The sequence below is a fragment of the Panthera pardus genome, unplaced genomic scaffold (assembly GCF_024362965.1).
Source record: "Panthera pardus isolate Hobbes unplaced genomic scaffold, ASM2436296v1 HiC_scaffold_22, whole genome shotgun sequence".
NCBI classification, from domain to species: domain Eukaryota; kingdom Metazoa; phylum Chordata; class Mammalia; order Carnivora; family Felidae; genus Panthera; species Panthera pardus.
Genome location: NW_026526788.1, coordinates 10,197,000 through 10,220,691, shown reverse-complemented (window position 1 = coordinate 10,220,691; position 23,692 = coordinate 10,197,000). Strand labels below are relative to the sequence as shown.

At 39.7% G+C, this 23,692-nt stretch overlaps 1 protein-coding gene and 1 non-coding gene across 6 annotated transcripts in view; one reads left to right on the top strand and one right to left on the bottom strand.

Annotated features, from left to right (window-relative positions):
- Positions 1-23,692, bottom strand: part of CHRM3 (cholinergic receptor muscarinic 3) — a 521,929-nt gene that overhangs the window by 47,997 nt on the left and 450,240 nt on the right. The gene's annotated exons all lie outside the window — the stretch shown is intronic.
- Positions 3,940-4,024, top strand: TRNAR-UCG (transfer RNA arginine (anticodon UCG)). Its single transcript has one exon. It is a non-coding gene; the product is annotated as a tRNA-Arg (tRNA).

Sequence of the window (23,692 nt, the reverse complement as noted above, 5' to 3'; positions counted from 1 at the left end):
TAGGCAGCTTTCTTCTCCTTGCAGCTGCAAACACTAGAGAAGGGGGACACTTCTTTCCAACTGCTGAGTGTCAGGTTCTTGGGCTACATATTTCAGCCTTAGCATAACTTGAGGCTGGGTTTTAGAGTGTCCCTGAAGCTCTTCTCATGCCCAGCTGGGGTCAGGGCGATTTTGGCCAGATGCCATCCATAATGGTAAATTCCGACCACTGTGATGTGTGGGTGCCCACTCACTTTCAGATGTTGTCCCGGCTCCTTTTTATCCATTTATATGTCATTTTTACAATAATCCTGCAAACTAGGCGTTACTGTATCCATTTTACGGTAAAGCCGTGGACTTGCCCAAGGTCAGGCTACTTGGTGCTAGCATTAAGAATCGAAATCAAGTCTGTCCAGGTATAATTTCTTCCTAATATCCTCCTTCCTCTTTCACTCATACCAGAGGATCCAAGTACAGAAGAGAAAAGAGTGATCTCAGACAAAGTGTGCGTCTGGCTGATACACAGTCGTGGCCACACCGGTGTTCAAGGCCAGAGTCTTTCCTGAGTGTTAGCAGCCCAGCCATGTCTGCTGGTAAATGCTTTAATACTGACCTCTGACGTAAGGCACACACTTAGCACCATATCGTTTGCCCACAACCTAACTGGACGTTTCCAAACAATTAGCTGGTGTCCCTGCCGATGCCAAAGCTTCCATTTCTAGCTACTCTAAATGGGCCGTGATAGATGGAATGAGCAAATGTTTGAGTCACATGCAAACACTGAAGGAAGGAAAATAGTCGTGTTCTCAGTCTTTCTCAAAATTAGGCGTATGAGAATTAGAGGTGCAGATGTTCTCCCCTAGCAGATTAAAGGGGTGGCTGCTTTCGAGGTAGTTGCTGCTGTGCCCACTCTCCCCCTCCCTCCCTCCTGCTCCCAGCAGTGGAGGTGAGGAGGGGCAGGAGGGCGAGTCCAGCTGAGATCCAGCAGGAGAGGCCTGGATCTCACTTCCTCAGCTGACCCTTAGTCATGCTTCCCTGTGTCACATCCCTTCTGTCCTCCCTTTTCCTTTTCCTCCACAGGACTCAGCACCACATGCTACACAATGTATCCATATTTATTATCTGTTTACTGTTTGTTTTCTGCCCTGAGGATGGTGAGCTCCAAAAGGAAGGTCCTCCCCACCCCCCACTTTTTTTTTTGTTTTTTGTTTTTTGTAAATTGCTATTACAAAGCGCCTAGAACAGCATCTGGCATATGACAGGCACGATGCGTATTTGTCGAAAGAATGAATGAACAAATGAACATGTAGACAAATTAAGCCTTCTTTCAGGTTTACGTGCAAACAAAACCCTAAAAGCACATCTGGTCTTAAACAAAATCCTCATCGTTGGTGAACTGAAAGCAACAAAGTGGTCATTCTACCTCTGGCATGTTCTGGAATGACGGTGGGGTGGGGGACAACTTCGATATCTTTTGGGTATTCAATGAAAATGTAAATTAATGGTGTAATAAAAAAAAAAGAAGACGTCATGTTCTTTTCTAGCCTTGTTCTCTCTGGTTTTCCATTGTAACTCACATTTATCATTTGCAAAAAGCTTTGCATAGAATAATAGTATACCTGTTTTGAGATTACATGATGATACGTGTATGTGTATATATATGTAAAGTACTTAACACAATGTGTGATACACCATACGCATATTATCTATTATTCACTCAATCAATCTTTATTAAAAAAATGGTATGAGGGGGCGCCTGGGTGGCTCAGTCGGTTAAGCATCCGACTTCAGCTCAAGTCATGATTTGGCGGTTCATGAGTTGAAGCCCCGCGTCAGGTTCTGTGCTGACAGCTCAGAGCCTGGAGCCTGCTTTGGATTCTGGGTCTCCCTCTCTCTCTGCCCCTCCCCCGCTCATACTCTGTCTCTTTCCCTCTCTCTCTCTCAAAAATAAATAAAACATTCAAAAAATGGTAGGAAGTCAACAGGAATGTGAAAAGATGCTCAGCCTCATTTATTATTAGGGAAATGTGAATAAAAACCACGAAGAGATACCACTTTATGGCCACTGGGGGTTAGGCATGATACAAAATAAAAAGAAAAAAGAAAATAACAACTGTTGACAAGGATACGAAGAAATCAGAACCTTCATACACTTGGTTGGAATGTAAAATGGTGCAGTGAGTTTGGAAAACGGTGTGGTGCTTCTTCAAGTGGTTAAACATAGAGTTTCCATGGGACCCAGTAATTCTATCCGAGGTACACACCCAAGAGAAATGAAAACATATGTCCATTCACCAACCTGGACCCAAATGTTCTCAGCAGCATCATTTATAAGAGTCAAAGGGTGGAAACAACCCAAATGTCCATCAGGTGATGAATGTGGTATTTCCATGTAATGGATTATTATTTAGCCATTAAAGGTGATTAAATAATGACACGTGGTACAATGTGGATAACCCCCCACATCATTACGCCATGTGTAAGAAACAGGAAACAAAAGGTCACGCATTGTATAATTCCATTTATACGAAGTGTCTAGAATAAATAGACGGAAAGCAGATTGGTGGTTGCTAAGGGCTGGAGGTAGGGGGATATGGGAAGTGACTGTTTAATGTGTATGCATTTTGCTTTTGGGGTGATGAAAATATCTTGCAACTAGGCAGAGGTGAGTTACCAACATGGTGAATGTACTAAATGTCCCTGAATTAAAATGGTTAGTGGTTAATTTTATGTTTTGTAGGTTATGTAAATTTTACCTCTGTTAAAAAAAAAATCCCCCAGACTGTATGAAGCACACATGATAACTATTTCCATTTTTTCAAATGAAACTCCTCAGACACAGGAAGGTTAAGTAACTCATTGCGGGTTTCACAGGGAGTTAACGGAAGAGCCAAAATAGGAAGGTAGGCAGTCTGATTTCAGAACACGTACTCGAACAACTACACGCGAATGCCCCTCTTATTATTCCTTTCTCCTATTCTTTGATTTGACAAGTGACAAGAAAAGCTAAGAGCCAGCTCTGAAGGAGGAAGTATGGAGAAGGAAAGGGATGATCCAATATACACTTAAAGGGAACGCATTCATGTGTGCGATTAAAGAAAAACATCATCTGGTTGTGCAATACTGTGAAATCATGACGGATGTCAGTTCGTGAGAGCTCTTGAAAACTGGTCAAAGAATTTACCTGTTGTCGCTTCCAGCCCTCTAATAAAAAGACCAGTGCAAAATTAAGTGAGTTACTTTGAAGTCATTTTGCTCTTTGGCAACTGATGAAGGTTATGATGGACACAGAGTGAGCTATATAATCTCCACCTTATATTTACAGCTTTATTTCCAAAAGATAAGCAATTTCAAATAACATCTGTGTCACATAACTGCCTATTTTCCTGAGGGAACACAAGGATAATATCCAAAGCAAGTTCAAATCATGTTATAACTAAGACTTCAGATAGACAGCAATAGTGGCAAAGCATGATTAAAGACCATGGGTAGGGGCGCCTGGGTGGCTCAGTTGGTTAAGCGACCTGACTCTTGGTTTCAGCTCAGGTCACCATCTCACAGTTCATGAGATCGAGCCCCGTGCCTGGTTCTGCACTGACAGCGTGGTACCTGCTTTGGATTCTCTCTCTCTCTCCCTCTCCCTCTCTCCAGCTCACTCTCACTCTCTCTGTCTCAAAGAGATAAATAAACATAAACAAACAAACTTAAAAAAAAAAAGACCACAGGTAACTAAACAAGCCCTTTGTCAGCTGATAAATTATTTTACCCCTTGTAATCCGACTGGTTGAGAAAGTCTGACTGTGCTCTCATCCCTCAGGCTTACCCTACTGCCTTCCAGGTGTGGTCAAGGTCCTAGACAAAGTAGACAAAAGTGCCTCGAGTGATGGTCCAAATTACCTAAAGTGAGCTTCTGGCCACACTAAATTATTAGAATCACTTAAAAATGATATAAATAGGGGCGCCTGGGTGGCTCAGTCGGTTGAGCGTCTGACTTCGGCTCAGGTCATGATCGCGTGGTCTGTGGGTTCGAGCCCCGCGTCAGGCTCTGTGCTGGCAGCTCAGAGCCTGGAGCCTGCTTTGGATTCTGTGTATCCCTCTCTCTCTGCCCCTCCCCTGCTCATGCTCTGTCTCTCTCTCTCTGTCAAAAATAAATAAACATTAAATTTTTTAAAAATGATATAAATAAATAAAAACAAATGGCACGTACTAGGTTCAGTAACCAGACACCCAGTTTATAACTTCAAAAATATTTTGGAATGATAAGACAAATTTTAGAAAGATGTTCTATTTTTATCTTCATTTTTTATTATTTATATACATATATGCACACACAAGGTTTTCTTTTTTTTTTTGAAATAGTGATTTTCTTTTCTTTTCTTTTAAATATGAAATTTTTTGTCAAATTGGTTTCCATACAACACCCAGTGCTCATCCCAACAGGTGCCCTCCTCAATGCCCATCACCCACCCTCTCCTCCCTCCCACCCCCCCATCAACCCTCAGTTTATTCTCAGTCTTTAAGAGTCTCTTATGGTTTGCCTCCCTCCTCTCTAACTTTTTTTTTTCCCCTTCCCCTTCCCCATGGTCTTCTGTCAAGTTTCTCAGGATCCACATATGAGTGAAAATATATGGTATCTGTCTTTCTCTGTATGACTTATTTCACTTAGCATAACACTCTCCAGTTCCATCCATGTTGCTACAAAAGGCCATATTTCATTCTTTCTCATTGCCAAGTAGTATTCCATTGTATATATAAGCCACAACTTCTTTATCTATTCATCAGTTGATGGACACACAGTTTTCTTGATTATTATATATTTTCAATCCTTGAAAGCAACAAACCTCTTTTCCTCATTTTTAGGGAGCACCCCAATATTTTGTCTGTTTGTTGGGCTATCATCCATAGATCAGCTTGGGAAGGTACCTTTGTTTTTTTTTAATTTTTTAAATTTACATTTATTTATTTTTGATAGAGAGACAGAGCATAAGTGGGGGAGGGGCAGAGATAGAAGGAGACAAAGAATCGGAAGCAGACTCCAGGCTCCGAGCTGTCAGCACAGAGCCTGACGCTGGGCTCGAACTCACAAATCGAGAGATCATGACCTGAGGGGAAGTCGGACGCCTAACCGACTGAGCCACCAAGGCACCCCGGTACCTTTGTTTTTATGCTCCAAACAGGAGAGATCCCGGTTCCAAATGGAAATGTCAAAAACATTTTTATTTTAGCTCTCTCTGTATAAGATGTGTGCTGAGACATTATCACCTTCCTTGTAAACACTGGGATCAGTGACTGAAAGTTATGCATCTGGTTTTCGCTTTGGCAGCTTTCTGTATGTCCCACACTTGTCCCACACTCACTCATCTCTACCCTTGCAGCTTCTATCTGAATCTTAAGTCCTTCAAACAGCCTCCTACGGAATCATCCAAGTTTTAAAAATACTCTTGAATGCTACTTGTCTTCAGGGAGCTTTCCCCAGGCAAGTTTCAGCCACCAGAAATACAAGTGCTCATTGGCCACCTCCACTTTTAATCAATGTGCTAACGAGATTGTGTTCAGTTGAGGGTTTGGTTGAAATTTTCCACTGAGATGAATCTTACCTACTCTCTTGATGAAATCTCATTCATGTAAGTGTCAGCTTTTCCAAGAAGCCTTCGCTTATCATCCTAGGTAATGGCGTCCTTTCCTCCCTTTCACCCTCTCTCCCTCCCTCTCTTCCCCTCTCTCTCCTTCCATTTTCCTATCCATAATGTTTATTGAGTCCCACCTATGTGTCAGACACTGGGTGAAGCGCTTTGTCAACTACCCCTGCCTTTCATGGTTTATAATACTCTTTGGCCATTAACTGTCTTTCTGGTGGTGATTTCATACCACCCGCACAGCTACACGCACCTTGGTTCAAGAACTCTTAACTGATTCATGGCTGCATACACAAGTCTGTGGTACAGGGGAAGGAATAGAGATGGGAGCACAGGCAGAGTTAGGACAATTAGCACCAGGCTCAAGAGAGCAGTCGATGAAGCCAAAAAAGAGAAGGGAGAACACTGGAACTTCACAGAAGCCGGAACAACTGGACTAAAATTCTGAGTAGCTTATGAGATTTAAGATCACCTGAAATGATCCCTTCCGTGAAACTTTTACATAAAAATTACTTAATTCCATACATCTGCTGACATATTTAGGGGAACTGATGTCCACAACTAACTTGGAAATGCATTGAATAAATATGATGGGTTGTTGGATGGATAGATGCGGATATGTACTATACCAAGTACAGCACAACACTAATTATTCACTCTAAGAGGTTTGTTTAGGGATGCCAACTGTAAAATTCTTTGTTTTTGAGGACTGAAAAAATTTTATAATCAGTGTAGGAAAAAAGCTAGTTATGACGTAAAAAGAGATGACCTCTTATTTTGCCCACTGGTCAATCTACGAGCAGACATGTTTACCCGTCAATAGAGTCTATGCACACAAGTGTGTGTGTGTGTGTGTGTGTGTGTGTGTTTGTGTGTGTGTGTGTTGTGCATCTGAGAAAAGGTCCATCGGTTTGCAAAACCCATTAATGTTGACCAGTTTCACAGGGCATATTGATATATTAAGCTAATGTGCATTCAGTTCATTTATAGTCTTCCTTGTCTTCATATAGTGAAGAGAATTCTTGTCTAAAGGAGGGAGTGTTTTGGAAATAGTAATTCGTATGAGACTTACATAAAGATTTCTGTGTGAAACTGAGGTAGTTTCTGAATAGATTTCACGATGGAGCTGCTAATCAAAAAAGGTCAACTTCAAATCTAAAAACCCCTCCGTAGTTTTTGTGTGTGCAGAGATATTTCAGGAATGCATGAGGACTCATGATCATTTTGACCATTTCAAAGCCATTACTGAAAGGCAAGGATTTATCCAAGGGACACTCATGTTCAAGGAGGCGTCACTAAAGTAACTGGAATATGCTGGAGAGTGTCTGAAACACTTAGTGCTTCTGGATCGATAAAATATATTTCCATCTGCAAAGTCAAGAGTGAAGGGCATTACCAGAAAGACCTGCATAATAAGCCTGTTAAATCTTCGCAGACTTTATGAATGAAGTGACATCTGACACACTGTGAAAGAAGGACCTGACAAAAACTAGGAAGTGGCTTTTACTCTTGAATTTGAGCAATGCAATTTATAAAATGGAGCTATTAACTTTAAAATGTCTTCCACTTATCTGAATTCTTTTGAGTAGTGCAGCATTAAGCTTTCACAGAGGGGAGGAAACATACTAGTGCTCACAGTAAATTTTCCACGTAAAAATATTTCTGATATCTCTAATAGCCTTAGTGATTTAGAATGAACAGATGGGTAAAACCTTTGGAATTATATTTCTTCTTTGGGAATAATAACGGCAGAGAGCCCATGTTTCATGCTGGATATGATTCCTTAGACATGAAACACAAGGCAACAGGTGGTTTGGAAAGTATTTGGCCTTTTTCATTATGAACCCAGGTGGCGTATGAGTCATGTTTTCTGTAAATCACCTAAAGGCTAAACAGAGCCCATAAAAGTTGAGCACTTTGGCATTTGCCTTATTATCATTTTTTTTTAACATGCCCAGTAGAAGCTTTTACACATCGGACAGAACAAATGTAAGCTTAAATGCCTACGAGTCAATATATCTTGATAAACGGTCTCATTACAGGGACATGGCCACCATGACAGATGGTGTTGTTTAATGCTTTTGAATCATAGAGATGTCAGAGTTTGTTTAATAAGAAACCAGATGACTTGAACAGACAAAAGTCTTCACATGAAATTATTATTTCTTTAGCTTCTTTACATTTGGACTCCTAGGGTATGGCCAAGAACTTTCCAGGTGCGATCAACAAAGAGATTCATACATAGAATAAAATGTGTATCTCGAGGATAACCAGGGAACAATCCACTTAAGCTTTCATAAATCACTGACTGTTCTGTTCACATGCTGCATGCATTTTTCAAGTGATCAATCAAGTGGGTATTAGGGGCCAGCTCTGTGCCCATTGCTAGGGTGAAATGTAAGAGCCCTAAAAAGCACACAGCATGGCCTTTCAAGAGCTTGTAATCTGGCTGGAAACAATTAGTGAGTGACAAAAGATCCGATATAAAAGAGTATTAATGACAGCACAGACTATAGAAGTTTATTATTGGTGAGGCAAAGAAAGTACACAGAATTGATACAGTACTTGCTATAAACTCTCCTAACAGTTATCAAGGCACTGCTGACCTTTGTCAAGTGAGATCTCCACAGCACTGGCAGGGTCGAAAGCTCATGGAAGAAAGAGATTCATCTGGGTCAATTAAATTCAATATGCATATTAAATAGCTTACATAGGAAATATAATTGCTTCCCTTGTCGTATTTCCCTTTGGAGGAATATCTCCAGTCTTACACAAAGGAGAGAAAAAGCAGGAATCACGGAATTTAGTTTTCAAATCATCTTTATAGGTCCTGTATCTTTGATGTCAATTGGAAAGGAACAGCATGTGGATGATTTTAGATTTGCTAATTTACTCTTATGTAACTACATTTCAAAATATTCACAATACACAGCTGGCTCTCAATGCATATCTGTCCTATATTCCTCCTAATAATTATTTGCAAATCTGATCACCTTGTAAAATGACTTCCTTGTCATTATTTGCAAATCTGATCACCTTGTAAAACGACTTCTAAAGTTGCATAGTATGACCCAAAGTAACTTCCATTATAAAAATACTTTGAGCTCTATTTTACAATAGAGTTCACTATTTCACTGTTCCTTACGTAAAAAGGAAATATGAAAACATGAAGCAATGCAATTACAAAGTGGGCAGAGGATCTGAATAAACATTTTCTGAAAGAAGACTTTCAGATACATAAGCAGGTACATTAAAAGGTGCTCAACATCACTTATCATCGGGGAGATGCTAATCCAAACCACAGTGAGATGTCACCTTATACCTGTTAGAATGGCTATCATAAAACAGACAGGCGATCACAAGGGTTGGCAAGGATGGGGCGAAAAGACAACACGCGTATTCCACTGGTAAGAACGTAAGTTGGTGCGACCACCACGAAAAATTCTACAGGGGTCTTCAAAAAATTAAAAATAGAAATACCATGTGATCCAGTATTTCCACTACTGGGTATATATCTGAAGGAAAGGAAAACAGTAACTCAATATATGCAACCACATGTTCACTGCAGCATTATTTACAACAGCCAAGACATGGGAGCCCCCTAAGTGTCCACTGATGGATGAGTGGATAAAGAAAGTGTGGTGTACGATTTCACTTTTATGCGGAATCTTAAAAAAAAATAAGCAATATCAAAAAAGACAAGCTCATAGATACAGACTGGTGATTGCCAGAGGTGGGGGCGGGGGTGGGAGATTGGCAAAATGGATGAAGGAAGTCAAAAGGTACAAACTTCCAGTTATGAAATGAGTAAGTCCTGGGGATGTCAGGTGAGTACAGTTATAGCATGGTGATTATAGTTGACAATAGTGTATTATATATTTGAAAGTTTTTAAGACAGTGGATCTTAAAAGTTCTCATCATAAGAAAGTTGTAACTACATGTGGCGATGGGTGTTAATTAGACGTCTGGGATAATCATCCTGATATATACAGATATTGAATCATTACATTGTACACCTGAAACTAATATGTTATGTTTCAGTTATATCGTAATTAATTTTTTTTAATGTTTATTTATTTTTGAGAGAGATAGAGACAGAATGTGAGTGGGTTAGGGGCAGAGAGAGAGGGAGACACAGAAGCAGAAGCAGGATCCAGGCTCCGAGCTGTCAGCACAGAGCCTGATGCAGGGCTCGAACCCATAAACCATGAGATCATGATCTGAGCCAAAGTCGGGCGCTTAACCAGCTGAGTCACCCAGGTGCCCCAACTCTTTAGGAATTTAAAGCCACTTTCTCAAATATTCATTTAGTTGTGAAGGAGGTATTTAAATTTAAAAAAACCAAAATCTCACAGGATGAGACCAAAACTTTGTAAGAGACTAATTTTTAGTCATAAATGGTTTTGCTATATTAAGAAAAGCAAAGAAAATAAGCATGGTATGGTAGCATTCAATTTAAGAAGTTCTAAAAAGAGCAAAGATGAACATCTCAAGGAGCAGAAAGAAAAAATGTGAAAATAAAGTAATAAATTTATCTTAACACAGAAAAAACAAAAAATAAGTATAGTAACTGTCCAAAAAACCCCAACAAACTATGTTAATTTCTTTTAAGAGGCATTATAAGAAAGTGAAGATATAAGTAAAAATTACCATGTAATAAACACTTGTCAATACGTGAATTAGAATGTGCACAATGCTAGACAAATTTCCTTTAGTAATACTGACTGCAAACTTGTTTTCATTTCCATTTAATTTCTTGAAAGTAATTTTTTTCTTATTTTAAAATTGTAATTTATTTTAGGGACGCCTGGGTGGTTCAGTTGGTTAAGCGTCCGACTTCAGCTCGGGTCATGATCTCAAGCCTCGTGGGTTCGAGCTCCGTGTCAAGCTCTGTGCTGACAGTTCAGAGCCTGGAGCCTGCTTCGGAATCTGTGTCTTCCTCTGTTTCTCTCTCCCCCTCCCCCGCTCATGCTCTGTCCCTCTCTCTCCTTCAAAATAAATAAACATTGAAAATATTTTAAATTTCAAAATATTTTCAACATTTAATACAATATACACAGTACCATGAGAATCATATGCCTACCCTCAGGTATAACAAATTTGCATTTTGCCCTATGTGTTCCAAATTAAATATCGTTATAATTTAAAAAGGAACTATTAAGATACAATTTAAGTTCAGTCCCTCGATTCCATACAGTCTGTCCCAGAGATAACCATCATCCTGAATTCTAATCCTTTTAAATCAGATCTTCTCAGTTGACCAATACATGGATGCATTCATGAATAATGTATAGAACTGTTTTATGAGTTTTAAATACATATGTGTATATATATATACATATATATATATAAATTATCAAAATAGTATGTAGTTTTATGATCTGCTCTAACTATTCAACATTGTGTTTTTGCAATTCATACATGATGGAACACAGATCTAGAATGTTCATCTGAGCCACTCTTCAATATCACTGTTTGAATAAACCATTCCTTATGAATCCATTATAATCTCGAAAGTATTTTTTAACGTGTCATGTTACTCATTCATTCTCTTTTACTCATTCATTCATTCACTGTTCATTTGTTTTTTCCAGTTTTATTGAGACAGAATTATCATATGTCATTGTGAAAGTTTAAGGTGTATGGCATAATGATCTGACTTACATGTATTGTGAAATGATCACAAGAGGTTTAGTTAACATCCATCACCTCCTACAGATAGAAAAAAAGAGAAGAAAAAGAAGAAAAACACTGTTCTTCCTTGTGATGAGAACTCAGGATCTACTTTCTCAATGACTTCTGAATATACTAGACAGCTGTGCTGGCAATTCCTTGAAAACATTTTATGTCATGATTGGAAGTATTTGCTTATTACTTCTGGAGTATATGAAGAATGAAGAAAATAGGAGCGAGTGGAACAACTGAGATCGGCTGTCCATAATCCAAGCTTCTACGCACATCTTTTTCATTTACACATTACTTTCTGGAGAATTTACTGGCATTGTGGGTCTGAATGCTGGGTCAAGAGGCCTGGAATCTCATCTTGGCCATTAGCTACAACTTTATGGTCTTTGTTTCAAATGAAAAACTCTCTCTCTGAGGGAGGGAGGCAAACCATAAGTAGACTCTTAAATACAGAGAACAAACTGAGGGTTGATGGGGGAACAGGGGAGAGGGGGAAATGGGGGATGGGGATTGAGGAGGGCACCTGCTGGGAGGAGCACTGGGTGTTGTATGTAAGCGATGAACCATGGGCATCTACCCCCCAAACCGAGAGCACGCTGTATACACTGTATGTTAGCCAACTTGACAATAAATTATATTAAAAGTAATAATAATAGGGGCATCTGGGTGGCTCAGTTGGTTAAGCATTTGATTGCAGCTCAGGTCATGATTTCACGGTTCATGAGTTCAAGCCCTGCGTTGGGGTGCTCTGTGCTGACAGCTCAGAGCCTGGAGCCTGCTTCGGATTCTGTGTCTCCCTCTGTCTCTCTCTGCCCTTCCACGGCTCGCACTCTGTCTCTCTTCCTCCAAAAAGAAACATTAAAACAAATTTTAAAAAATAATAAAAGAAAAGAGAAACTCCCTCTCTGGAAGGACATGATATTACTTGTATCTGAAACCGCTCAAAACACTGTAATTGAAGACCTGAATAATATGCCTTGTACATAATCATTAGATCAGAAGGGACCCGAGAATCGTTTCAAGAGGTGGAAACAGGCTGAGTTGTAACGACTAGACCAGGCTCCCATTACAGTTAAGGGCAGTGTCACATTCACCACGTTTTCAAATTTGTCACCCAGCCTCCCCCTTTCCTCCACTTCTCTTCTATGAAACAAACATAGATGTAAAAAATAAGCCTTTCCCAAGATACTCAGAGCACGATTCCTTGACTTGGTGAGGAGAAGATCTCCTTTACAACCCTTCAACACATTCAGTGTTAATAAGAATAGAGTGAGTTACTGGGTGTGGAATGGGAGCTACTGTCATGTGTTTCTGCTCTTATGTGACGGGTGACAGTGAAGATGACCCAGTCAGCACTTCACAAATGTGAGTGTGCCTGCAAAGGAGCTGAGGATTTTTTTAATTTTTCTTTTAACGTTTATTTATTTTTGAGACAGAGAGAGACAGAGCATGAACGGAGGAGGGTCAGAGAGAGAGAGGGAGACACAGGATCCGAAACAGGCTCCAGGTTCTGAGCTGTCAGCACAGAGCCCGACGCGGGGCTCGAACTCACGAACCGCGAGATCACGACCTGGGCCGAAGTCGGCCGCCCAACCGACTGAGCCACCCAGGCGCCCTGAGGATTTTGTTCAAATACATGCTCTGCTCCTGGGGGCTCAGGTTAGGACTTCAGATTCCTCACTTCTTTTTTTTTTTAAATATGTTTATTTATTTATTTTGAGAGAGACAGAGATAGCATGAGTTGGGGAGCGGGGAGAGAGAGAGAGAGGCAGAGAGGGAAATCCCAAGCAGACTCCACACCGTCAGCGCAGAGCCTGGGGAGGGTTCGAACTCACGAACCATGAAATCATGACCTGAGCCGAAACCAAGAGTCAGACGCTCAACTGACTCAGCCACCCAGGAGCCCCGAGAATCCTCACTTCTAACGAGCTCCCAAGTGATGCTCATGTTGTCAGTCACTTTGAGAAGTGAACGTCTACCAGATGGAAGGAAAGCCATTTGGGACGAAGCCTTTCATTTAGTCACTAATTTTATGGAGACTCATCTCTAGGGGGAAGGAAATGACACCTTTCCTATGCTAGCTTTATGGAACAGAGCAAAGACTCAGCAGGCAAGCAGATGGCAGCCACACTTCCTTATACACGAAGTTCTAGGCCACTGCTGAGAGCCGCACACGCTTTCTCCATGTCTACATTTCCATGATCCTGGTTCCTGAGAAGGTGTCAAATTTTGCTATTTATTTCCTATTTGGAAAGGGCTGTGGGAGTTTAATATGTTGCAGAAAGGGTTTTTCACCGAATGTGATTAAAATCAAATCTGGATTCCTAAGGAGCTAAATTTCATTTCTTGGACAACTGCATTAGATGGAAAAGCTTCTTCTCAAAGGAGTAAGAAGAGGCTTAAACCTGTTTTCTACAGCTTTGCTTGCTCCTGCCACAGAATATTGGAAGATAAAAACGCTTTGCTTGTAGGTACAGTCATTTAGTAAAGAGACGCTCCTTGAATAAGAAAAAGATGGAAATTATTTTTTCTTAGAATTTCTATATTTCGGTGATGGGAATTCTACCTAAACAGCTAGTTGTTTCTTTTCTTTTTTTTTTTTTTTTTCAACGTTTTTTATTTATTTTTGGGACAGAGAGAGACAGAGCATGAACGGGGGAGGGGCAGAGAGAGAGGGAGACACAGAATCGGAAACAGGCTCCAGGCTCCGAGCCATCAGCCCAGAGCCTGACGCGGGGCTCGAACTCACGGACCGCGAGATCGTGACCTGGCTGAAGTCGGACGCTTAACCAACTGCGCCACCCAGGCGCCCCAACAGCTAGTTGTTTCTTAATGAAGGATTAAAGATCACTAGATTGCTTTCTTGAGTTTTTTTTTTAATTTCTGAAATCAATGATTAAATTTGCTAGGTAACCATTACTTCTCAACATGAATTGCAATTTTTTTTATTCATTCAGCTCATGTTATGTATTTCACTAGGAAGTAATAGCAGTAAGTTTACCTAATCAATATTATTTTTCCTAAGCCAGACTTGGTTTTACTCACTTCTTCCAGAACTTCACTATCCTTTGGGATATAGACTCTGAATCTTAGGGTTTATGACAGATATAAGAGTGCCACATGTGTCATAGATGTCCATAGTCAAGAAAACATGGATGTTGCTTTTCTTCTGCTTGATATAAATACGTGGAATGGTAGAATCAGTATTTTTTTCCATTATGGGTAATTCCGTTTATATCTTAACAATGGGAACATACAGCAAATCATATTGTTAGAGGCTGGTATATCCCATACTTGGAAACCTACTCTCCATAGATGGCTTGTTACAACAGATTTCCCACCAATGATGTGAAAGTTTTGAAAAGATTATATACTCCTTAAGTATTTCCCCAGTAATTCAGCAAATTTATATTAAAAGTGTGTGGTGGGGTGCCTGGGTGGCTCAGTCAGTTGATTCTGGCTCAGATCATGACCCTGGGGTTGTGGGATTGAGTCCCATATCAGGCTCTGTGCTGAGTATGAAGCCTGCTTGACATTCTCTCTCTCTCTCTCTCTCTCTCTCTCTCTCTCTTTCTCCCTCTGCTCCTCTCCCCTGCTCATGCTCTGTCTCTCTCTAAGAAAAAAAATGTTGAAAAAAAAGTGTATGGCAAGTGTAGAAAAGGGATCAAATACATTTCGATAAGAAAACTAGGGCTCATGAGTCAAACATAGCAATTACATCTATTACTAACAGCCAACATCCATTGGGCACTTACTAGCTGTTTTCCTGGTATTCTCTTATTTCTTTTTCTTTTTAAAAATTTAAAGGGTATTTATTTATTTTGAGAAAGAAAGTGCATGTGCAAGTTGGGGAGGGGCAGAAAGAGAAGGAGAAAGAGAATCCCAAGCAGGCTCTTTGCTGGCAGTGCAGAGTCCGATGTAGGGCTTGAACTCACAAACCCTGAGATAATGACCTCAGCCGAAATCAAGAGTCGGCCCCTTAAGTGAACGAGACACCCAGGCGCCCCTATTCTCTTATTTCTTGGACAAACTCTATGAGAGAAATGCTGTTGTTATCTCATTTACAAATGAGGAAGTTGAGGAAGGAAGAGTGGAATCTACAAAGTTCACAGCCAGTGAAACAATTAGCTTTATTGATCGAGTCAAAATCAAGCAACTTCAAACGTCTGTGCTTTTAAATACTACCCCAGAATAATTGGGGCGAATGTCAAAATATTTTAATGGGACCTCTTAGTATTTTACTGCATGATAAATATCTGTATTTTACTTCTTGAAAATTTTATCATTTCCTATGACACTTTTTCTAGTATTCAAAGAGATGAAGTCAACAACTCCATTATGCAGTCAGGATTTTGGTTCTGTTTTACGACTCAACCCCGAGCATGCGATGCACCTATAATAGGAAATGTCTGTAGATGGAAGAATGTGGCTGTTGGTCTTAACTTCGTGCTACAATGATACTTGAATCATCACCAGTCATAAAGACTCCGAGGACCGTGAAGCAAATATGCAAAATCAGAATGGTATTCAGCGTTTTCCTCCATTGATGTGTTGGCTTTGCTAAAAACAGCCCAGATTTTGCCTGAATTGTAAACTAAGCAAATACGACTGGAGGGTACACAGGGAACAGATGTTGATTTTTAAAAGACCACTTATCCATCATCACTTTTTTATATAATCAGCTGAAACCAGCATTCGATCCCTTTTCTTAAAATTGTTGAGAGTTTATCTATGAAGACTAAGCCTCAAAGATTATATGGTGAAAATGGAATAATTTCTTTTCAAGACTCTATACCGTAATGATGATTTGGTGAAGCTATTTATAGATGATCCAATTATTTTCAATCTTATTGGGCCAAGAATGTGGGGAATTGTATTCCTGTATGTGCTGTGGGAGCACCATGACAGACATGCACCATAATTAGATTGAGTCAAGGGGCATTTATTTATTTACTTACTTACTTATTTATAGCAAGCCAGGGAGGGACAGAGAGAGAGGGAGAGAGAATTCCAAGCAGGCTCAGCACTTTCAGTGCTTTGGCTTGGTCTCAGCCAGTGTGAGATCGTGACCTGGGTTGAAATCAAGAGTCTGACACTTAACTGAGCCACCCAGGCACCCGCTACCTATTCTTAATAATAAACAATAGGCGTGTGTTACTCTGTTATACACACACATGGAATACTGAGATTCCCTTGCAAAAATAAATTCAAATATGTACAAATACTTCTGAACCAGTGAAGAGTCTCTTCCCAAGTTGGAGAAATACAGCATAGGAGTTCAGAAACGGAGACCAAAGCCTGCTCTTGCTGCTTCCTAGGTAGGAATATCAGTCAGGTTATTTTGAACTTCACGGGTTCACTTACACATGGACTTTGTTTTTCAATAAATGCACATACAGTTCTGTAAATGTATTTTCCCTTTCTTATGATTTTCTTAATGTTTTCTTTTCTCTAGCTTACTTTATGGTATGAATATAGTGTATTATACATAGAACATAAAAAATATGTGTTAATTGACTATTTATATTGTTGGTAAAGCTTCCGGTCAACAGTAGGCTATTAGCAGTTAAGTTTTGGAGGAGTCAGAAATTCTATAGAGATTTTCAACTGTGCAGGGGTCAGTTCCCCTAAACTCTGTGTGGTTCAAAGGTCAACTGTAAAATCGACCCGTGCCCCAGGGTGTTTGGGAAATACTGATGAGTAAAGTATATTGTAATTTGCTATAAGTCTGAACCAAGCAGTGAAAATGACAGAGCGAACCAAGATAATTTTGAGGTCAATCTATTTCCAGAATAATTTTGAATGTCAGAAAAGATTGATCAGAACTCCCTCTCCTCCTTTTTAAAAGCATGGGAGGTGGGTAGGAGATGGGCTAGATGGGTCATGGGAATTAAAGAGGGCACTTGTGGTGAGCACTGGGTGTTGTATGTAAGTGATCAATCATTGGGTTCTACTTCTGAAACCAGTATTGCACTGTATGTTAACTAAGATACAAAAAAATAAAAAAAAATAGATATTTCCATACACACACATAAGCATTAAGGTAGTGATTGATTCCTTATTTGAGTCAGAGCCAATTCTATTACTGGATAATGAAAATTTTCTGAATTAGGACAATGTCTCCCCAGCCATGGATAGATGGATGTTATCTATTATAATTAGGCAAATTTATGCATAAAAGTCTTAACAAAAAGGTATTTTTAATATGAGGGTAAAGACTGTGTTAAATGGCGGTTATTTCTATTTCTTTAAAAAAATTTTTTAACGTTTATTTTTGAGAGACAGAGAGACACAGAGCATGAGCGGGGGATGGGCAGAGACAGAGGAAGACACAGAATCTGAAGCAGGCTCCAGGCTCTGAGCTGTCAGCACAGAGCCCGACGTGGGGCTCAAACTCATGAGTCGCAAAATCGTGACCTGAGCCGAAGTCAGATACTTAACCGACTGAGGGTGGTTATTTCTGTTTCAAAGAACGAGACCAGCTTCTCACTACCATGAACTCATGTAGTTATTTTTCCTTTACTTGTTTCCCTCATGTAGTTCAATCCTACATCTATTTTTGTTGTTGTTATTATTGGTTCAAGAAATTCATACCAATAAAAAAAATCAAAACCTTTGTAAGTAATACTTAGATGTATCTATATCAAATATAAATACTTATGCTATATATTATTTTGATTATCTGTTCAGTGATTTCTGAGTCAGGGCATAGATTCTAACAGTCTGAAAATACTCCTTCTCTCTATCTGTCTGAAATATACGACCCTCTTCTTGTAGCCATGCATATGACCACCTCGCTAAAAAGACTTAATTTCCTATCATCCTGGCAGTCAGGACTAAGTTTGGCTAATGAGAAATAAAAGGAAGCACTGAATGTATTTACAGAAAGTTCCTTTAAAAGACAGGTGGGATTCCATACCTACTTTCATCTTATTTTTGAAACACAGATGTGATGGGTGGAGCTACAGCAGCCACGTTGGATTATAATACCACGGATCAAATTCTATGGTGAACAGAGCATTAACACTGGAAGGAGCATGAGTACTCTATAAAAATACAGTCATGTCAGTCCCGGCCTGCTTCTAGACTTCTTTTACATGTGAGAGAAACAAGTCATCATTACTCAAGCTTAAAACTCTGTCTCCCACAGCTGAACTTAGCCTTAATCAATGTACAAGGTATTTTTTAAAAAGTTTATTTATTTGAGAGAGACAGTGTGTGTGTGTGTGTGTGTGTGGGGGGAGGAGCAGAGAGAGAGGGAGAAAGAAAATCCCAAGCAGGCTCCACACAGTCAGTGCAGAGCCCTATGCAGGGTTCAGTCTCCGTCTCACGGACTGTGAGATCATGACCTGAGCCGAAACCAAGCGAAAGGCGCTTAAATGACTGAGCCACCCAGGCGCTCCTCAATATACCAGGTATTTTATGTAGGGTGCTCATCCAAAGACATTCTATCGAAAATGGATTTAGTTTAGGAATTACTGTATGCCATATATCTTCCCTGGGAATTCACCATTCATATTAACATAATAACATACTAAACACTCAGAGAATCCTATAAGAGAAGGAAGATGTTTGACTTCATTAATGCATTGATTCCCAAATGTATATGACCAGAGGTTTTTAAATGTTGGGAACAACACTTACTAATATCCTGGATTATTAGTATTCCTTCCACACAGTGTACTCTGGGAAATGCCGATCTATTTCTGTCGCTGTTCCTCTGAATTAGCATTTGTCATGAATTGTCCATATTGCTCAGTCTTTTGCTCACTTGCTGCTTGGGGGGACCTGTCCCTCAGTTTTGTCTCAGATCTTGGCAAAGCTGGCACTTCTGGAATATTTTTCATCATCTGTCCGTTGATGCATTAGACTGAGAGTCTTTTCTTTCTGTGACATGGAGGCGATTAGTTTGACTGAATTTAGATCAAGTCTGTTGGATTTTTCTTGAGTTTATAACAACAAACTACTAGGTATATACTAGGAGTAATAATTTTCCTTTACGTCTAGATAAATGTTCAGGCCGATAACTACAGTAGTCCCAAGAATATAATTTTTCTTTTGGGCCCTTCAAGAGAAGGCATTTTCTGGAATTTACTTTAAAAATGACATTAACACTGCCATCTATGTCAGAAAATTTACAAGGAAACAAAGTGCACATTTATTATATCAACCGGATCCCTGGCCTAGAAAATGTCTATTAAATCATAGCTTTAAAAAAAAAACTATAAAATTAACTTTAAAATCACTGAGCCCGAGGTAAGTATATCAAGAGACATGTTCCTCTTCCACAGTTAAAATTTCATTAGTGTGGATTGAAAAAAATGTTCCCACCTATCTGTCTATTGATAAATTACTTTCTACCAAACCTTTATTCTGTAAAATCAATATAAATTTAAGATGTATTTCCAGAAAGGCAATGCTTAAGATGCTTTTTCTTTTTTTTAGAAAAGCAAAAGGGAAGTAAGGTTAAAATCAGCAAGGATCCATCTGGAAGTATATGGCTGACAGTGATATATAAATGTCCACCCTGGAAGTATGTTTTGGCATGTATCTGTAAAACAGGCCAGAAATTGGAATGTGGTCTAGAAGACCTAAGCCTTCAATTGTTTAGTGGATGTTCTTTAGATATACCAAAAGTTTGTTTTCTTTTATGCATAATGTATGTCCCCTTATGCAAAATTGCTTCAGAAAGAAAATTATGCCTTGTCCATGTAGTGAACTCCAGCAACTTAAAAAGTATTCTTCAGGTTGACGTAAGGGGTGGGGCAGCACCCAAATGATAAGAGCTGGGTCGATGACATACTGAGTGAAGCAGGCACACTACAAGATGACAGGGCATGGTGGGAACCTTCTGGAAACATGGCACTGTTGACCTGTGGATTCAGGTCCAGCGCTGCTGGGTTTGTCTCTTCAAGAAAAGCACGTAACCATCCCGATTTTAAGATATTGGCAACTAACGATTTAAAAAGCAAGAACAAACAAAACCCCCCACAAAAATGAGCAGGGTAAAAAAAAAAAATCAACCCAAAACTATAGAAAGCCAACAAATTTGTGGTTCAATTCCTAATTTGGCCCAGGGGCTGCAGTTTGCTCCACCTTGTTTATACCATCCTATTTCCTCAGTCAACACCTCACTGGGGAAGAATTTCCTACAGTTTTCTAGCATTTCTTTCTTAATTGGCTCTGTCACAGGCATTATGTAACTTCTGTATCCTGCGACTAAATGGAAAATAAGGAAAAACTCACTGTGAATGGACTACAGCCTCTTACCTGTAGATATCAAGCCATTCAGCCTATCTGTGACCTCTGCTATCTTTAAAAGAAACATATTTTAAACAGATTAAATCTCCCCTGAATCTGGAGGTTAGAAAAAAAAAATTCCAGAATCGTCTGTAAGCACCTTCCCTTTGTCGGCATTGCATTCCATCTACAACTTTCTCAGACCATCTTCTCCCCACCCCTGCACCCTGATTAACAAAATGGGTATCAGTGTCTTGGTTAAGAGCCTTAGCTTTGAAGTCAAACACATGGGGTGACTTTCTGTTCTGCCACTTTCCAAGTAACTCAGGATAAATTATTCAGTCTCTTTGCATCTCAATATCCTTATTGGTGAAACAGGCTGGATAATAACATAATCTACTTATGGGAAGGATAGAACCGAATAACAAATCACAGTTCACTCCGTTTAACAGTAATTATTAGTAAGGGCAACCCATTTAATGATTACATAGCTGCAATTCTCAGGGAATTCTCCGTGAATTCAAGTTAAAATGGCACCCATTAGCCTCATTGTTTGGGCCTGAGCAATCAAGTTTCATCTTAAATGTAATCTCAGACTGAATGGGTGTAGTTTGTGGCATACAGAGAGGGGATTTCCTCTCACTGCCTTTATTCTAGACACTGCGTTTTCCCCTGTAGTCTGGGATCACCTCTGCCATAAGAAATAATAGGTACACCATACCGATGGCTCACACTGAACTCATTAATACGTCAAATCTTTAAACCTTGATTTTTGTATTCAAGCGTAGAACCTCACATCTTATCCCTCTTAGGCCTCAGTGAAAAAATACATAATTTCAGAAAAAACTGGCAGCTAATCTCTTCTAGATATAAATGACCTATCCACGATCCGTTGAAAGAGAAACTAAAGCTAGCATCTTTAGGTTCTGGTTTTTAAACATTTACCTATTTCATATGGGGTTTCCTTAGAAAATTTAAAATAGAATTACCGTATGCACTTGTAATTATACTACTGAGTATTTACCGAAAGAAAATGAAACCAGCAATTTGAAGGCATACTTGTACCCCCATGTTTGCTGCAGCGTTATCTACAATAGCCAAATTATGGAAAGAGTCCAAGCGTCCATCAATTGATGAATGGATAAAGAAGATGTAGGATGGGGTGTGTGTGTGTGTGTGTGTGTGTGTGTCTGTCAAATGGAATATTACTCAGCCATAAGAAAGAATGAAATCTTGCCATTTGCAATGGCACAGATGGAGTTAGAGAATATTATGCTAAGTAGAATAAGTCAGTCAGAGAAGACAAATACTGTATGATTTCAGTCATATGCGAAACTTAAGAAATAAAACAAATGAACAAAGAAAGAAAGAGACAAACCAAAAAACGGACTCTTAACTAGAGAGAGCAAACTGATGGTCACCAGAGGGGAGGTGGGTGGGGGGATGGGTGACAAAGGTGAAGGGGATTAAGAGGACACTTGTCATGATGAACACTGCGCAAAGTATGGAACTGTTGAATCACTGTATTGTCACCTGAAACTAATTTAACATTGTACATCGATTATACTGGAGTTAAAAAAACTAATCTTTTGTCTGTTTCTTCCTTTCATTGGGAGAGGAATAGGGGCACAGTACTTCTACGTGGACAATTACAGTTTTTTAGCTGGTAACGTGTGGAAATGCGACAGGTACTGGATTACTATCTTTTAGTGTGGGCTATACTTTTTCTTTTACTGATCGCAAAATCTTGTGCTGGATTCCTTCCTCTGTCTATATAAGACCACTGCTGAGTCATTCATGCCTTTAGCTAATCTGCTACATCAAGGCTAATAAGGCCTCAAAGGGATGCTAAGAAAAGTGAGAATCCAACAGAGTTTATAGCTTAATGGAGTAGGTAAGAGACATCTGTAAGTAATTATGACATAAATTGTCATGGGTCCCTAGTGCTACAATACCACATTTTACAATTCTGCTGAAGTTTTGGAGGATGGGCAGAATTTAGTCAATAGAGGTAAGGAGTATGGTGATGAGTGTATGGTCAGGAGGATTAACACAAGCGAAGCCACAAAGTCACCAAAGCATGGTCCTTGTTTTGGGGCAGGACATCTATATTGCCTGGAAAGTAAGAAGTAAAAAGACCTAAAAAAGCAACAAAGTAACTAGGAACAAGAAAGCCACATAAGGGGTTTTGTCCTTATTCAGGGAGTGGTGGGATCAGATCCCCTGAAGTTTACAGAGGAGAGGAAGGAGGTGACCACAAAAGTGTAAGCTGTGGTCTAAAGAATGGTTAAAACATGGAGGGTCTAGGGGAAGGAAGACCATTTAAGAAGAGTCTATTGCTATGGTCTAGGTGAGGGGTGATGAAGGTCTGAGTCTTGGATGGTAGCCGTGAGAATGGAAATCTAACAGTTCCTGAGATATTGGGGCCATTATTTTAACACCTCTCCCCTCCCAAATCTGCTGCTATCCCTTATGTTTAGTGTGTGTGTGTGTGTGTGTGTGTGTGTGTGTGTGCGCGCGCGCGTGTGTACATGCATGTGTGTGTTGGGATCTTAGATGATCCATCCAACTTTGGGATTTTATGAAGACATTTGGATTCCTGATAACTCAAAGTGATCAAAATCCAGGCCAAAAAGATGCCTCTAATTCCGTACTCTTGTAATGTGTTGATCAATCCTCCCCCTTTCTTTCCTTTTCTCCCTCAGCTCTCCCCACCCATCATCAACAAAGTAGAAGAAAATGGGATTTAAAGGTGACATATTATAATTCCATGATATACAACAACCATAGGACTTAGACTCAAATTCTACCTTTGTTTAGTTATGTAACCTTAAATAAATCTTTCAGTATGCCTGAACCTCATTAGTAAAACAAGGGGCAGCCCATTTCAGCATCACCTAGAGATTTTCAAAGTACACAGCCTACCCTACAGGTGTCTCCCCCCTACCCCCAGCAGCTGACAATCCCTAGGGTAAGTGAACTCCAAGTTTCCTTCCAGATATAAAATCTTATTATTCTAGAATTCTATTTTGCACAACTTCTCTCTGGGCTACTTCCTCATTCTACCCGGTTTACTTCCTGTTGTCAGGAACTAGAGATGGACACTACTTTCTGGGGCTTCTGAGACTGTCCATCTTCCCATCGAGATGAAA